At 46.6% G+C, this 18678-nt stretch overlaps 1 non-coding gene across 1 annotated transcript; it reads left to right on the forward strand.

The window, feature by feature from the left end:
* Nucleotides 1-589: 589 nt before the first annotated feature.
* trnac-gca (transfer RNA cysteine (anticodon GCA)) lies at nucleotides 590-661 on the forward strand. The gene has a single exon. It is a non-coding gene; the product is annotated as a tRNA-Cys (tRNA).
* Nucleotides 662-18678: the final 18017 nt, after the last annotated feature.

The raw sequence follows: 18678 nt of genomic DNA on the forward strand, positions 1-18678 counted from the left end.
CTCACGTGTCCCAAAGTATTCTGCTCACAACGCACCCAGATTTTAGCACAGGATGTAATCATTCCTTCCATCTGGTGGTCATGGGCCCAGCACCCTTACGCTGAACAGCTCTGCTACTTTCCTGCCCAGGCAGGGTTATGGACACCAAAATATCTTCTCACTGGTTCGTTAAGCTTGTAGTGCACTTGGGAAACGCTGCCAGGAAAGGCTTGGCATCATGGCTGTTTAGGGGAGGCTGTCTTCAGCTTCGACACTCTGCTTCCATGACAAAAGCAATCTAGAGGTAATCCTATTTCTTATATCCATGTTTCCGCTGTTGAACTTTTCATACTTGATTATGATTGAAACACAGCGCTTCCAAGACATCAATGCTTATGGCGTAAAGCACTTCTGATGCGAATGTGTGTTCCATTCCTACAGACCGAAATGAAAAAGCTTTTGGCGGTGGTTGAAAAGATCCCCATTTCATGTTTGGGTGCCTCTCTGTGAAAACAGTTCAGATGCTCTTGACATCGGAAGTGGTGTTATCTTATGGATTGTCTCTTTGGCTTGTTGGTTTTCTAGAATTTCTTCCCAACCTCTGGCAGCAGGGGGTATAGCTCAGTGGTAGAGCATTTGACTGCAGATCAAGAGGTTCCCAGTTCAAATCTGGGTGCCCCCTCATATAAAGATTGCGTTGTTTAGGCCTGTCTTTTCACTGATGTGAGAGAGAAGGTCCTAGCAAGAGAGCTTGGCCTCCTTGTGCTGCCTAGTGTCCGAAAATGAACCGCACAAGGTTGTTGGGTTTTGTTTTCTTCATTATTAGCAGAGGATGGTTTCGATCCATCGACCTCTGGGTTATGGGCCCAGCACGCTTCCGCTGCGCCACTCTGCTAGCCATACACCCTAGATGGGACTCGAACCCACAATCCCTGGCTTAGGAGGCCAGTGCCTTATCCACTAGGTCACTGGAACTTGGAAAAAGCTCCTTTTATTGATTCTCCTTGCCTATCTTGCCTTTGCATTCTGCGGTCAAATACAAAGGACTGCATCTGACAATCCTCACGTGTCCCAAAGTATTCTGCTCACAACGCACCCAGATTTTAGCACAGGATGTAATCATTCCTTCCATCTGGTGGTCATGGGCCCAGCACCCTTACGCTGAACAGCTCTGCTACTTTCCTGCCCAGGCAGGGTTATGGACACCAAAATATCTTCTCACTGGTTCGTTAAGCTTGTAGTGCACTTGGGAAACGCTGCCAGGAAAGGCTTGGCATCATGGCTGTTTAGGGGAGGCTGTCTTCAGCTTCGACACTCTGCTTCCATGACAAAAGCAATCTAGAGGTAATCCTATTTCTTATATCCATGTTTCCGCTGTTGAACTTTTCATACTTGATTATGATTGAAACACAGCGCTTCCAAGACATCAATGCTTATGGCGTAAAGCACTTCTGATGCGAATGTGTGTTCCATTCCTACAGACCGAAATGAAAAAGCTTTTGGCGGTGGTTGAAAAGATCCCCATTTCATGTCTGGGTGCCTCTCTGTGAAAACAGTTCAGATGCTCTTGACATCGGAAGTGGTGTTATCTTATCGATTGTCTCTTTGGCTTGTTGGTTTTCTAGAATTTCTTCCCAAGCTGTGGCAGCAGGGGGTATAGATCAGTGGTAGAGCATTTGACTGCAGATCAAGAGGTCCCCAGTTCAAATCTGGGTGCCCCCTCATATAAGATTGCATTGTTTAGGCCTGTCTTTTCACTGATGTGAGAGAGAAGGTCCTAGCAAGAGAGCTTGGCCTCTTTGTGCTGCCTAGTGTCCGAAAATGAACCGCACAAGGTTGTTGGGTTTTGTTTTCTTCATTATTAGCAGAGGATGGTTTCGATCCATCGACCTCTGGGTTATGGGCCCAGCACGCTTCCGCTGCGCCACTCTGCTAGCCATACACCCTAGATGGGACTCGAACCCACAATCCCTGGCTTAGGAGGCCAGTGCCTTATCCACTAGGTCACTGGAACTTGGAAAAAGCTCCTTTTATTGATTCTCCTTGCCTATCTTGCCTTTGCATTCTGCGGTCAAATACAAAGGACTGCATCTGACAATCCTCACGTGTCCCAAAGTATTCTGCTCACAACGCACCCAGATTTTAGCACAGGATGTAATCATTCCTTCCATCTGGTGGTCATGGGCCCAGCACCCTTACGCTGAACAGCTCTGCTACTTTCCTGCCCAGGCAGGGTTATGGACACCAAAATATCTTCTCACTGGTTCGTTAAGCTTGTAGTGCACTTGGGAAACGCTGCCAGGAAAGGCTTGGCATCATGGCTGTTTAGGGGAGGCTGTCTTCAGCTTCGACACTCTGCTTCCATGACAAAAGCAATCTAGAGGTAATCCTATTTCTTATATCCATGTTTCCGCTGTTGAACTTTTCATACTTGATTATGATTGAAACACAGCGCTTCCAAGACATCAATGCTTATGGCATAAAGCACTTCTGATGCGAATGTGTGTTCCATTCCTACAGACCGAAATGAAAAAGCTTTTGGCGGTGGTTGAAAAGATCCCCATTTCATGTCTGGGTGCCTCTCTGTGAAAACAGTTCAGATGCTCTTGACATCGGAAGTGGTGTTATCTTATCGATTGTCTCTTTGGCTTGTTGGTTTTCTAGAATTTCTTCCCAAGCTGTGGCAGCAGGGGGTATAGATCAGTGGTAGAGCATTTGACTGCAGATCAAGAGGTCCCCAGTTCAAATCTGGGTGCCCCCTCATATAAGATTGCATTGTTTAGGCCTGTCTTTTCACTGATGTGAGAGAGAAGGTCCTAGCAAGAGAGCTTGGCCTCTTTGTGCTGCCTAGTGTCCGAAAATGAACCGCACAAGGTTGTTGGGTTTTGTTTTCTTCATTATTAGCAGAGGATGGTTTCGATCCATCGACCTCTGGGTTATGGGCCCAGCACGCTTCCGCTGCGCCACTCTGCTAGCCATACACCCTAGATGGGACTCGAACCCACAATCCCTGGCTTAGGAGGCCAGCGCCTTGTCCACTAGGTCACTGGAACTTGGAAAAAGATCCTTATATTGATTCTCCTTGCCTATCTTGCCTTTGCATTCAGCGGTCAAATACAAAGGACTGCATCTGACAATCCTCACGTGTCCCAAAGTATTCTGCTCACAACGCACCCAGATTTTAGCACAGGATGTAATCATTCCTTCCATCTGGTGGTTATGGGCCCAGCACCCTTACGCTGAACAGCTCTGCTACTTTCCTGCCCAGGCAGGGTTATGGACACCAAAATATCTTCTCACTGGTTCGTTAAGCTTGTAGTGCACTTGGGAAACTCTGCCAAGAAAGGCTTGGCATCATGGCTGTTTAGGGGAGGCTGTCTTCAGCTTCGACACTCTGCTTCCATGACAAAAGCAATCTAAAGGTAGTCCTATTTCTTATATCCATGTTTCCGCTGTTGAACTTTTCATACTTGATTATGATTGAAACACAGCGCTTCCAAGACATCAATGCTTATGGCGTAAAGCACTTCTGATGCGAATGTGTGTTCCATTCCTACAGACCGAAATGAAAAAGCTTTTGGCTGTGGTTGAAAAGATCCCCATTTCATGTCTGGGTTCCTCTCTGTGAAAACAGTTCAGATGCTCTTGACATCGGAAGTGGTGTTATCTTATGGATTGTCTCTTTGGCTTGTTGGTTTTCTAGAATTTCTTCCCAAGCTATGGCAGCAGGGGGTATAGATCAGTGTTAGAGCATTTGACTGCAGATCAAGAGGTCCCCAGTTCAAATCTGGGTGCCCCCTCATATAAAGATTGCATTGGTTAGGCCTGTCTTTTCACTGATGTGAGAGAGAAGGTCCTAGCAAGAGAGCTTGGCCTCCTTGTGCTGCCTAGTGTCCGAAAATGAACCGCACAAGGTTGTTGGGTTTTGTTTTCTTCATTATTAGCAGAGGATGGTTTCGATCCATCGACCTCTGGGTTATGGGCCCAGCACGCTTCCGCTGCGCCACTCTGCTAGCCATACAACCTAGATGGGACTCGAACCCACAATCCCTGGCTTAGGAGGCCAGCGCCTTATCCACTAGGTCACTGGAACTTGGAAAAAGATCCTTATATTGATTCTCCTTGCCTATCTTGCCTTTGCATTCAGCGGTCAAATACAAAGGACTGCATCTGACAATCCTCACGTGTCCCAAAGTATTCTGCTCACAACGCACCCAGATTTTAGCACAGGATGTAATCATTCCTTCCATCTGGTGGTTATGGGCCCAGCACCCTTACGCTGAACAGCTCTGCTACTTTCCTGCCCAGGCAGGGTTATGGACACCAAAATATCTTCTCACTGGTTCGTTAAGCTTGTAGTGCACTTGGGAAACTCTGCCAAGAAAGGCTTGGCATCATGGCTGTTTAGGGGAGGCTGTCTTCAGCTTCGACACTCTGCTTCCATGACAAAAGCAATCTAAAGGTAGTCCTATTTCTTATATCCATGTTTCCGCTGTTGAACTTTTCATACTTGATTATGATTGAAACACAGCGCTTCCAAGACATCAATGCTTATGGCGTAAAGCCCTTCTGATGCGAATGTGTGTTCCATTCCTACAGACCGAAATGAAAAAGCTTTTGGCGGTGGTTGAAAAGATCCCCATTTCATGTCTGGGTTCCTCTCTGTGAAAACAGTTCAGATGCTCTTGACATCGGAAGTGGTGTTATCTTATCGATTGTCTCTTTGGCTTGTTGGTTTTCTAGAATTTCTTCCCAAGCTATGGCAGCAGGGGGTATAGATCAGTGTTAGAGCATTTGACTGCAGATCAAGAGGTCCCCAGTTCAAATCTGGGTGCCCCCTCATATAAGATTGCATTGTTTAGGCCTGTCTTTTCACTGATGTGAGAGAGAAGGTCCTAGCAAGAGAGCTTGGCCTCTTTGTGCTGCCTAGTGTCCGAAAATGAACCGCACAAGGTTGTTGGGTTTTGTTTTCTTCATTATTAGCAGAGGATGGTTTCGATCCATCGACCTCTGGGTTATGGGCCCAGCACGCTTCCGCTGCGCCACTCTGCTAGCCATACACCCTAGATGGGACTCGAACCCACAATCCCTGGCTTAGGAGGCCAGCGCCTTATCCACTAGGTCACTGGAACTTGGAAAAAGATCCTTATATTGATTCTCCTTGCCTATCTTGCCTTTGCATTCAGCGGTCAAATACAAAGGACTGCATCTGACAATCCTCACGTGTCCCAAAGTATTCTGCTCACAACGCACCCAGATTTTAGCACAGGATGTAATCATTCCTTCCATCTGGTGGTTATGGGCCCAGCACCCTTACGCTGAACAGCTCTGCTACTTTCCTGCCCAGGCAGGGTTATGGACACCAAAATATCTTCTCACTGGTTCGTTAAGCTTGTAGTGCACTTGGGAAACTCTGCCAAGAAAGGCTTGGCATCATGGCTGTTTAGGGGAGGCTGTCTTCAGCTTCGACACTCTGCTTCCATGACAAAAGCAATCTAAAGGTAGTCCTATTTCTTATATCCATGTTTCCGCTGTTGAACTTTTCATACTTGATTATGATTGAAACACAGCGCTTCCAAGACATCAATGCTTATGGCGTAAAGCACTTCTGATGCGAATGTGTGTTCCATTCCTACAGACCGAAATGAAAAAGCTTTTGGCGGTGGTTGAAAAGATACCCATTTCATGTCTGGGTTCCTCTCTGTGAAAACAGTTCAGATGCTCTTGACATCGGAAGTGGTGTTATCTTATCGATTGTCTCTTTGGCTTGTTGGTTTTCTAGAATTTCTTCCCAAGCTATGGCAGCAGGGGGTATATCTCAGTGGTAGAGCATTTGACTGCAGATCAAGAGGTCCCCAGTTCAAATCTGGGTGCCCCCTCATATAAGATTGCATTGTTTAGGCCTGTCTTTTCACTGATGTGAGAGAGAAGGTCCTAGCAAGAGAGCTTGGCCTCTTTGTGCTGCCTAGTGTCCGAAAATGAACCGCACAAGGTTGTTGGGTTTTGTTTTCTTCATTATTAGCAGAGGATGGTTTCGATCCATCGACCTCTGGGTTATGGGCCCAGCACGCTTCCGCTGCGCCACTCTGCTAGCCATACACCCTAGATGGGACTCGAACCCACAATCCCTGGCTTAGGAGGCCAGCGCCTTATCCACTAGGTCACTGGAACTTGGAAAAAGATCCTTATATTGATTCTCCTTGCCTATCTTGCCTTTGCATTCAGCGGTCAAATACAAAGGACTGCATCTGACAATCCTCACGTGTCCCAAAGTATTCTGCTCACAACGCACCCAGATTTTAGCACAGGATGTAATCATTCCTTCCATCTGGTGGTTATGGGCCCAGCACCCTTACGCTGAACAGCTCTGCTACTTTCCTGCCCAGGCAGGGTTATGGACACCAAAATATCTTCTCACTGGTTCGTTAAGCTTGTAGTGCACTTGGGAAACTCTGCCAAGAAAGGCTTGGCATCATGGCTGTTTAGGGGAGGCTGTCTTCAGCTTCGACACTCTGCTTCCATGACAAAAGCAATCTAAAGGTAGTCCTATTTCTTATATCCATGTTTCCGCTGTTGAACTTTTCATACTTGATTATGATTGAAACACAGCGCTTCCAAGACATCAATGCTTATGGCGTAAAGCACTTCTGATGCGAATGTGTGTTCCATTCCTACAGACCGAAATGAAAAAGCTTTTGGCGGTGGTTGAAAAGATACCCATTTCATGTCTGGGTTCCTCTCTGTGAAAACAGTTCAGATGCTCTTGACATCGGAAGTGGTGTTATCTTATCGATTGTCTCTTTGGCTTGTTGGTTTTCTAGAATTTCTTCCCAAGCTATGGCAGCAGGGGGTATAGATCAGTGTTAGAGCATTTGACTGCAGATCAAGAGGTCCCCAGTTCAAATCTGGGTGCCCCCTCATATAAGATTGCATTGTTTAGGCCTGTCTTTTCACTGATGTGAGAGAGAAGGTCCTAGCAAGAGAGCTTGGCCTCTTTGTGCTGCCTAGTGTCCGAAAATGAACCGCACAAGGTTGTTGGGTTTTGTTTTCTTCATTATTAGCAGAGGATGGTTTCGATCCATCGACCTCTGGGTTATGGGCCCAGCACGCTTCCGCTGCGCCACTCTGCTAGCCATACACCCTAGATGGGACTCGAACCCACAATCCCTGGCTTAGGAGGCCAGCGCCTTGTCCACTAGGTCACTGGAACTTGGAAAAAGATCCTTATATTGATTCTCCTTGCCTATCTTGCCTTTGCATTCAGCGGTCAAATACAAAGGACTGCATCTGACAATCCTCACGTGTCCCAAAGTATTCTGCTCACAACGCACCCAGATTTTAGCACAGGATGTAATCATTCCTTCCATCTGGTGGTTATGGGCCCAGCACCCTTACGCTGAACAGCTCTGCTACTTTCCTGCCCAGGCAGGGTTATGGACACCAAAATATCTTCTCACTGGTTCGTTAAGCTTGTAGTGCACTTGGGAAACTCTGCCAAGAAAGGCTTGGCATCATGGCTGTTTAGGGGAGGCTGTCTTCAGCTTCGACACTCTGCTTCCATGACAAAAGCAATCTAAAGGTAGTCCTATTTCTTATATCCATGTTTCCGCTGTTGAACTTTTCATACTTGATTATGATTGAAACACAGCGCTTCCAAGACATCAATGCTTATGGCGTAAAGCACTTCTGATGCGAATGTGTGTTCCATTCCTACAGACCGAAATGAAAAAGCTTTTGGCTGTGGTTGAAAAGATCCCCATTTCATGTCTGGGTTCCTCTCTGTGAAAACAGTTCAGATGCTCTTGACATCGGAAGTGGTGTTATCTTATGGATTGTCTCTTTGGCTTGTTGGTTTTCTAGAATTTCTTCCCAAGCTATGGCAGCAGGGGGTATAGATCAGTGTTAGAGCATTTGACTGCAGATCAAGAGGTCCCCAGTTCAAATCTGGGTGCCCCCTCATATAAAGATTGCATTGGTTAGGCCTGTCTTTTCACTGATGTGAGAGAGAAGGTCCTAGCAAGAGAGCTTGGCCTCCTTGTGCTGCCTAGTGTCCGAAAATGAACCGCACAAGGTTGTTGGGTTTTGTTTTCTTCATTATTAGCAGAGGATGGTTTCGATCCATCGACCTCTGGGTTATGGGCCCAGCACGCTTCCGCTGCGCCACTCTGCTAGCCATACAACCTAGATGGGACTCGAACCCACAATCCCTGGCTTAGGAGGCCAGCGCCTTATCCACTAGGTCACTGGAACTTGGAAAAAGATCCTTATATTGATTCTCCTTGCCTATCTTGCCTTTGCATTCAGCGGTCAAATACAAAGGACTGCATCTGACAATCCTCACGTGTCCCAAAGTATTCTGCTCACAACGCACCCAGATTTTAGCACAGGATGTAATCATTCCTTCCATCTGGTGGTTATGGGCCCAGCACCCTTACGCTGAACAGCTCTGCTACTTTCCTGCCCAGGCAGGGTTATGGACACCAAAATATCTTCTCACTGGTTCGTTAAGCTTGTAGTGCACTTGGGAAACTCTGCCAAGAAAGGCTTGGCATCATGGCTGTTTAGGGGAGGCTGTCTTCAGCTTCGACACTCTGCTTCCATGACAAAAGCAATCTAAAGGTAGTCCTATTTCTTATATCCATGTTTCCGCTGTTGAACTTTTCATACTTGATTATGATTGAAACACAGCGCTTCCAAGACATCAATGCTTATGGCGTAAAGCACTTCTGATGCGAATGTGTGTTCCATTCCTACAGACCGAAATGAAAAAGCTTTTGGCGGTGGTTGAAAAGATACCCATTTCATGTCTGGGTTCCTCTCTGTGAAAACAGTTCAGATGCTCTTGACATCGGAAGTGGTGTTATCTTATCGATTGTCTCTTTGGCTTGTTGGTTTTCTAGAATTTCTTCCCAAGCTATGGCAGCAGGGGGTATAGATCAGTGTTAGAGCATTTGACTGCAGATCAAGAGGTCCCCAGTTCAAATCTGGGTGCCCCCTCATATAAGATTGCATTGTTTAGGCCTGTCTTTTCACTGATGTGAGAGAGAAGGTCCTAGCAAGAGAGCTTGGCCTCTTTGTGCTGCCTAGTGTCCGAAAATGAACCGCACAAGGTTGTTGGGTTTTGTTTTCTTCATTATTAGCAGAGGATGGTTTCGATCCATCGACCTCTGGGTTATGGGCCCAGCACGCTTCCGCTGCGCCACTCTGCTAGCCATACACCCTAGATGGGACTCGAACCCACAATCCCTGGCTTTGGAGGCCAGCGCCTTATCCACTAGGTCACTGGAACTTGGAAAAAGATCCTTATATTGATTCTCCTTGCCTATCTTGCCTTTGCATTCAGCGGTCAAATACAAAGGACTGCATCTGACAATCCTCACGTGTCCCAAAGTATTCTGCTCACAACGCACCCAGATTTTAGCACAGGATGTAATCATTCCTTCCATCTGGTGGTTATGGGCCCAGCACCCTTACGCTGAACAGCTCTGCTACTTTCCTGCCCAGGCAGGGTTATGGACACCAAAATATCTTCTCACTGGTTCGTTAAGCTTGTAGTGCACTTGGGAAACTCTGCCAAGAAAGGCTTGGCATCATGGCTGTTTAGGGGAGGCTGTCTTCAGCTTCGACACTCTGCTTCCATGACAAAAGCAATCTAAAGGTAGTCCTATTTCTTATATCCATGTTTCCGCTGTTGAACTTTTCATACTTGATTATGATTGAAACACAGCGCTTCCAAGACATCAATGCTTATGGCGTAAAGCACTTCTGATGCGAATGTGTGTTCCATTCCTACAGACCGAAATGAAAAAGCTTTTGGCGGTGGTTGAAAAGATACCCATTTCATGTCTGGGTTCCTCTCTGTGAAAACAGTTCAGATGCTCTTGACATCGGAAGTGGTGTTATCTTATCGATTGTCTCTTTGGCTTGTTGGTTTTCTAGAATTTCTTCCCAAGCTATGGCAGCAGGGGGTATAGATCAGTGTTAGAGCATTTGACTGCAGATCAAGAGGTCCCCAGTTCAAATCTGGGTGCCCCCTCATATAAGATTGCATTGTTTAGGCCTGTCTTTTCACTGATGTGAGAGAGAAGGTCCTAGCAAGAGAGCTTGGCCTCTTTGTGCTGCCTAGTGTCCGAAAATGAACCGCACAAGGTTGTTGGGTTTTGTTTTCTTCATTATTAGCAGAGGATGGTTTCGATCCATCGACCTCTGGGTTATGGGCCCAGCACGCTTCCGCTGCGCCACTCTGCTAGCCATACACCCTAGATGGGACTCGAACCCACAATCCCTGGCTTAGGAGGCCAGCGCCTTGTCCACTAGGTCACTGGAACTTGGAAAAAGATCCTTATATTGATTCTCCTTGCCTATCTTGCCTTTGCATTCAGCGGTCAAATACAAAGGACTGCATCTGACAATCCTCACGTGTCCCAAAGTATTCTGCTCACAACGCACCCAGATTTTAGCACAGGATGTAATCATTCCTTCCATCTGGTGGTTATGGGCCCAGCACCCTTACGCTGAACAGCTCTGCTACTTTCCTGCCCAGGCAGGGTTATGGACACCAAAATATCTTCTCACTGGTTCGTTAAGCTTGTAGTGCACTTGGGAAACTCTGCCAAGAAAGGCTTGGCATCATGGCTGTTTAGGGGAGGCTGTCTTCAGCTTCGACACTCTGCTTCCATGACAAAAGCAATCTAAAGGTAGTCCTATTTCTTATATCCATGTTTCCGCTGTTGAACTTTTCATACTTGATTATGATTGAAACACAGCGCTTCCAAGACATCAATGCTTATGGCGTAAAGCACTTCTGATGCGAATGTGTGTTCCATTCCTACAGACCGAAATGAAAAAGCTTTTGGCGGTGGTTGAAAAGATACCCATTTCATGTCTGGGTTCCTCTCTGTGAAAACAGTTCAGATGCTCTTGACATCGGAAGTGGTGTTATCTTATCGATTGTCTCTTTGGCTTGTTGGTTTTCTAGAATTTCTTCCCAAGCTATGGCAGCAGGGGGTATAGATCAGTGTTAGAGCATTTGACTGCAGATCAAGAGGTCCCCAGTTCAAATCTGGGTGCCCCCTCATATAAGATTGCATTGTTTAGGCCTGTCTTTTCACTGATGTGAGAGAGAAGGTCCTAGCAAGAGAGCTTGGCCTCTTTGTGCTGCCTAGTGTCCGAAAATGAACCGCACAAGGTTGTTGGGTTTTGTTTTCTTCATTATTAGCAGAGGATGGTTTCGATCCATCGACCTCTGGGTTATGGGCCCAGCACGCTTCCGCTGCGCCACTCTGCTAGCCATACACCCTAGATGGGACTCGAACCCACAATCCCTGGCTTTGGAGGCCAGCGCCTTATCCACTAGGTCACTGGAACTTGGAAAAAGATCCTTATATTGATTCTCCTTGCCTATCTTGCCTTTGCATTCAGCGGTCAAATACAAAGGACTGCATCTGACAATCCTCACGTGTCCCAAAGTATTCTGCTCACAACGCACCCAGATTTTAGCACAGGATGTAATCATTCCTTCCATCTGGTGGTTATGGGCCCAGCACCCTTACGCTGAACAGCTCTGCTACTTTCCTGCCCAGGCAGGGTTATGGACACCAAAATATCTTCTCACTGGTTCGTTAAGCTTGTAGTGCACTTGGGAAACTCTGCCAAGAAAGGCTTGGCATCATGGCTGTTTAGGGGAGGCTGTCTTCAGCTTCGACACTCTGCTTCCATGACAAAAGCAATCTAAAGGTAGTCCTATTTCTTATATCCATGTTTCCGCTGTTGAACTTTTCATACTTGATTATGATTGAAACACAGCGCTTCCAAGACATCAATGCTTATGGCGTAAAGCACTTCTGATGCGAATGTGTGTTCCATTCCTACAGACCGAAATGAAAAAGCTTTTGGCGGTGGTTGAAAAGATACCCATTTCATGTCTGGGTTCCTCTCTGTGAAAACAGTTCAGATGCTCTTGACATCGGAAGTGGTGTTATCTTATCGATTGTCTCTTTGGCTTGTTGGTTTTCTAGAATTTCTTCCCAAGCTATGGCAGCAGGGGGTATAGATCAGTGTTAGAGCACTTGACTGCAGATCAAGAGGTCCCCAGTTCAAATCTGGGTGCCCCCTCATATAAGATTGCATTGTTTAGGCCTGTCTTTTCACTGATGTGAGAGAGAAGGTCCTAGCAAGAGAGCTTGGCCTCTTTGTGCTGCCTAGTGTCCGAAAATGAACCGCACAAGGTTGTTGGGTTTTGTTTTCTTCATTATTAGCAGAGGATGGTTTCGATCCATCGACCTCTGGGTTATGGGCCCAGCACGCTTCCGCTGCGCCACTCTGCTAGCCATACACCCTAGATGGGACTCGAACCCACAATCCCTGGCTTAGGAGGCCAGCGCCTTGTCCACTAGGTCACTGGAACTTGGAAAAAGATCCTTATATTGATTCTCCTTGCCTATCTTGCCTTTGCATTCAGCGGTCAAATACAAAGGACTGCATCTGACAATCCTCACGTGTCCCAAAGTATTCTGCTCACAACGCACCCAGATTTTAGCACAGGATGTAATCATTCCTTCCATCTGGTGGTTATGGGCCCAGCACCCTTACGCTGAACAGCTCTGCTACTTTCCTGCCCAGGCAGGGTTATGGACACCAAAATATCTTCTCACTGGTTCGTTAAGCTTGTAGTGCACTTGGGAAACTCTGCCAAGAAAGGCTTGGCATCATGGCTGTTTAGGGGAGGCTGTCTTCAGCTTCGACACTCTGCTTCCATGACAAAAGCAATCTAAAGGTAGTCCTATTTCTTATATCCATGTTTCCGCTGTTGAACTTTTCATACTTGATTATGATTGAAACACAGCGCTTCCAAGACATCAATGCTTATGGCGTAAAGCACTTCTGATGCGAATGTGTGTTCCATTCCTACAGACCGAAATGAAAAAGCTTTTGGCTGTGGTTGAAAAGATCCCCATTTCATGTCTGGGTTCCTCTCTGTGAAAACAGTTCAGATGCTCTTGACATCGGAAGTGGTGTTATCTTATGGATTGTCTCTTTGGCTTGTTGGTTTTCTAGAATTTCTTCCCAAGCTATGGCAGCAGGGGGTATAGATCAGTGTTAGAGCATTTGACTGCAGATCAAGAGGTCCCCAGTTCAAATCTGGGTGCCCCCTCATATAAAGATTGCATTGGTTAGGCCTGTCTTTTCACTGATGTGAGAGAGAAGGTCCTAGCAAGAGAGCTTGGCCTCCTTGTGCTGCCTAGTGTCCGAAAATGAACCGCACAAGGTTGTTGGGTTTTGTTTTCTTCATTATTAGCAGAGGATGGTTTCGATCCATCGACCTCTGGGTTATGGGCCCAGCACGCTTCCGCTGCGCCACTCTGCTAGCCATACACCCTAGATGGGACTCGAACCCACAATCCCTGGCTTAGGAGGCCAGCGCCTTATCCACTAGGTCACTGGTTTTGGAAAAAGATCCTTATATTGATTCTCCTTGCCTATCTTGCCTTTGCATTCAGCGGTCAAATACAAAGGACTGCATCTGACAATCCTCACGTGTCCCAAAGTATTCTGCTCACAACGCACCCAGATTTTAGCACAGGATGTAATCATTCCTTCCATCTGGTGGTTATGGGCCCAGCACCCTTACGCTGAACAGCTCTGCTACTTTCCTGCCCAGGCAGGGTTATGGACACCAAAATATCTTCTCACTGGTTCGTTAAGCTTGTAGTGCACTTGGGAAACTCTGCCAAGAAAGGCTTGGCATCATGGCTGTTTAGGGGAGGCTGTCTTCAGCTTCGACACTCTGCTTCCATGACAAAAGCAATCTAAAGGTAGTCCTATTTCTTATATCCATGTTTCCGCTGTTGAACTTTTCATACTTGATTATGATTGAAACACAGCGCTTCCAAGACATCAATGCTTATGGCGTAAAGCACTTCTGATGCGAATGTGTGTTCCATTCCTACAGACCGAAATGAAAAAGCTTTTGGCGGTGGTTGAAAAGATACCCATTTCATGTCTGGGTTCCTCTCTGTGAAAACAGTTCAGATGCTCTTGACATCGGAAGTGGTGTTATCTTATCGATTGTCTCTTTGGCTTGTTGGTTTTCTAGAATTTCTTCCCAAGCTATGGCAGCAGGGGGTATAGATCAGTGGTAGAGCATTTGACTGCAGATCAAGAGGTCCCCAGTTCAAATCTGGGTGCCCCCTCATATAAGATTGCATTGTTTAGGCCTGTCTTTTCACTGATGTGAGAGAGAAGGTCCTAGCAAGAGAGCTTGGCCTCTTTGTGCTGCCTAGTGTCCGAAAATGAACCGCACAAGGTTGTTGGGTTTTGTTTTCTTCATTATTAGCAGAGGATGGTTTCGATCCATCGACCTCTGGGTTATGGGCCCAGCACGCTTCCGCTGCGCCACTCTGCTAGCCATACACCCTAGATGGGACTCGAACCCACAATCCCTGGCTTAGGAGGCCAGCGCCTTATCCACTAGGTCACTGGAACTTGGAAAAAGATCCTTATATTGATTCTCCTTGCCTATCTTGCCTTTGCATTCAGCGGTCAAATACAAAGGACTGCATCTGACAATCCTCACGTGTCCCAAAGTATTCTGCTCACAACGCACCCAGATTTTAGCACAGGATGTAATCATTCCTTCCATCTGGTGGTTATGGGCCCAGCACCCTTACGCTGAACAGCTCTGCTACTTTCCTGCCCAGGCAGGGTTATGGACACCAAAATATCTTCTCACTGGTTCGTTAAGCTTGTAGTGCACTTGGGAAACTCTGCCAAGAAAGGCTTGGCATCATGGCTGTTTAGGGGAGGCTGTCTTCAGCTTCGACACTCTGCTTCCATGACAAAAGCAATCTAAAGGTAGTCCTATTTCTTATATCCATGTTTCCGCTGTTGAACTTTTCATACTTGATTATGATTGAAACACAGCGCTTCCAAGACATCAATGCTTATGGCGTAAAGCACTTCTGATGCGAATGTGTGTTCCATTCCTACAGACCGAAATGAAAAAGCTTTTGGCGGTGGTTGAAAAGATACCCATTTCATGTCTGGGTTCCTCTCTGTGAAAACAGTTCAGATGCTCTTGACATCGGAAGTGGTGTTATCTTATCGATTGTCTCTTTGGCTTGTTGGTTTTCTAGAATTTCTTCCCAAGCTATGGCAGCAGGGGGTATAGATCAGTGTTAGAGCATTTGACTGCAGATCAAGAGGTCCCCAGTTCAAATCTGGGTGCCCCCTCATATAAGATTGCATTGTTTAGGCCTGTCTTTTCACTGATGTGAGAGAGAAGGTCCTAGCAAGAGAGCTTGGCCTCTTTGTGCTGCCTAGTGTCCGAAAATGAACCGCACAAGGTTGTTGGGTTTTGTTTTCTTCATTATTAGCAGAGGATGGTTTCGATCCATCGACCTCTGGGTTATGGGCCCAGCACGCTTCCGCTGTGCCACTCTGCTAGCCATACACCCTAGATGGGACTCGAACCCACAATCCCTGGCTTAGGAGGCCAGCGCCTTATCCACTAGGTCACTGGAACTTGGAAAAAGATCCTTATATTGATTCTCCTTGCCTATCTTGCCTTTGCATTCAGCGGTCAAATACAAAGGACTGCATCTGACAATCCTCACGTGTCCCAAAGTATTCTGCTCACAACGCACCCAGATTTTAGCACAGGATGTAATCATTCCTTCCATCTGGTGGTTATGGGCCCAGCACCCTTACGCTGAACAGCTCTGCTACTTTCCTGCCCAGGCAGGGTTATGGACACCAAAATATCTTCTCACTGGTTCGTTAAGCTTGTAGTGCACTTGGGAAACTCTGCCAAGAAAGGCTTGGCATCATGGCTGTTTAGGGGAGGCTGTCTTCAGCTTCGACACTCTGCTTCCATGACAAAAGCAATCTAAAGGTAGTCCTATTTCTTATATCCATGTTTCCGCTGTTGAACTTTTCATACTTGATTATGATTGAAACACAGCGCTTCCAAGACATCAATGCTTATGGCGTAAAGCACTTCTGATGCGAATGTGTGTTCCATTCCTACAGACCGAAATGAAAAAGCTTTTGGCGGTGGTTGAAAAGATACCCATTTCATGTCTGGGTTCCTCTCTGTGAAAACAGTTCAGATGCTCTTGACATCGGAAGTGGTGTTATCTTATCGATTGTCTCTTTGGCTTGTTGGTTTTCTAGAATTTCTTCCCAAGCTATGGCAGCAGGGGGTATAGATCAGTGTTAGAGCATTTGACTGCAGATCAAGAGGTCCCCAGTTCAAATCTGGGTGCCCCCTCATATAAGATTGCATTGTTTAGGCCTGTCTTTTCACTGATGTGAGAGAGAAGGTCCTAGCAAGAGAGCTTGGCCTCTTTGTGCTGCCTAGTGTCCGAAAATGAACCGCACAAGGTTGTTGGGTTTTGTTTTCTTCATTATTAGCAGAGGATGGTTTCGATCCATCGACCTCTGGGTTATGGGCCCAGCACGCTTCCGCTGCGCCACTCTGCTAGCCATACACCCTAGATGGGACTCGAACCCACAATCCCTGGCTTAGGAGGCCAGCGCCTTGTCCACTAGGTCACTGGAACTTGGAAAAAGATCCTTATATTGATTCTCCTTGCCTATCTTGCCTTTGCATTCAGCGGTCAAATACAAAGGACTGCATCTGACAATCCTCACGTGTCCCAAAGTATTCTGCTCACAACGCACCCAGATTTTAGCACAGGATGTAATCATTCCTTCCATCTGGTGGTTATGGGCCCAGCACCCTTACGCTGAACAGCTCTGCTACTTTCCTGCCCAGGCAGGGTTATGGACACCAAAATATCTTCTCACTGGTTCGTTAAGCTTGTAGTGCACTTGGGAAACTCTGCCAAGAAAGGCTTGGCATCATGGCTGTTTAGGGGAGGCTGTCTTCAGCTTCGACACTCTGCTTCCATGACAAAAGCAATCTAAAGGTAGTCCTATTTCTTATATCCATGTTTCCGCTGTTGAACTTTTCATACTTGATTATGATTGAAACACAGCGCTTCCAAGACATCAATGCTTATGGCGTAAAGCACTTCTGATGCGAATGTGTGTTCCATTCCTACAGACCGAAATGAAAAAGCTTTTGGCTGTGGTTGAAAAGATCCCCATTTCATGTCTGGGTTCCTCTCTGTGAAAACAGTTCAGATGCTCTTGACATCGGAAGTGGTGTTATCTTATCGATTGTCTCTTTGGCTTGTTGGTTTTCTAGAATTTCTTCCCAAGCTATGGCAGCAGGGGGTATAGATAAGTGGTAGAGCATTTGACTGCAGATCAAGAGGTCCCCAGTTCAAATCTGGGTGCCCCCTCATATAAAGATTGCATTGTTTAGGCCTGTCTTTTCACTGATGTGAGAGAGAAGGTCCTAGCAAGAGAGCTTGGCCTCCTTGTGCTGCCTAGTGTCCGAAAATGAACCGCACAAGGTTGTTGGGTTTTGTTTTCTTCATTATTAGCAGAGGATGGTTTCGATCCATCGACCTCTGGGTTATGGGCCCAGCACGCTTCCGCTGCGCCACTCTGCTAGCCATACACCCTAGATGGGACTTGAACCCACAATCCCTGGCTTAGGAGGCCAGCGCCTTATCCACTAGGTCACTGGAACTTGGAAAAAGATCCTTATATTGATTCTCCTTGCCTATCTTGCCTTTGCATTCAGCGGTCAAATACAAAGGACTGCATCTGACAATCCTCACGTGTCCCAAAGTATTCTGCTCACAACGCACCCAGATTTTAGCACAGGATGTAATCATTCCTTCCATCTGCTGGTCATGGGCCCAGCACCCTTACGCTGAACAGCTCTGCTACTTTCCTGCCCAGGCAGGGTTATGGACACCAAAATATCTTCTCACTGGTTCGTTAAGCTTGTAGTGCACTTGGGAAACGCTGCCAGGAAAGGCTTGGCATCATGGCTGTTTAGGGGAGGCTGTCTTCAGCTTCGACACTCTGCTTCCATGACAAAAGCAATCTAGAGGTAATCCTATTTCTTATATCCATGTTTCCGCTGTTGAACTTTTCATACTTGATTATGATTGAAACACAGCGCTTCCAAGACATCAATGCTTATGGCGTAAAGCACTTCTGATGCGAATGTGTGTTCCATTCCTACAGACCGAAATGAAAAAGCTTTTGGCGGTGGTTGAAAAGATCCCCATTTCATGTCTGGGTTCCTCTCTGTGAAAACAGTTCAGATGCTCTTGACATCGGAAGTGGTGTTATCTTATCGATTGTCTCTTTGGCTTGTTGGTTTTCTAAAATTTCTTCCCAAGCTATGGCAGCAGGGGGTATAGATCAGTGGTAGAGCATTTGACTGCAGATCAAGAGGTCCCCAGTTCAAATCTGGGTGCCCCCTCATATAAAGATTGCATTGTTTAGGCCTGTCTTTTCACTGATGTGAGAGAGAAGGTCCTAGCAAGAGAGCTTGGCCTCCTTGTGCCCGAAAATGAACCGCACAAGGTTGTTGGGTTTTGTTTTCTTCATTATTAGCAGAGGATGGTTTCAATCCATCGACCTCTGGGTTATGGGCCCAGCACGCTTCCGCTGCGCCACTCTGCTAGGCATACACCCTAGATGGGACTCGAACCCACAATCCCTGGCTTAGGAGGCCAGCGCCTTATCTACTAGGTCACTGGAACTTGGAAAAAGATCCTTATATTGATTCTCCTTGCCTATCTTGCCTTTGCATTCAGCGGTCAAATACAA

Source organism: Hoplias malabaricus, chromosome 6, assembly GCF_029633855.1.
Source record: "Hoplias malabaricus isolate fHopMal1 chromosome 6, fHopMal1.hap1, whole genome shotgun sequence".
NCBI classification, from domain to species: Eukaryota; Metazoa; Chordata; class Actinopteri; order Characiformes; family Erythrinidae; genus Hoplias; species Hoplias malabaricus.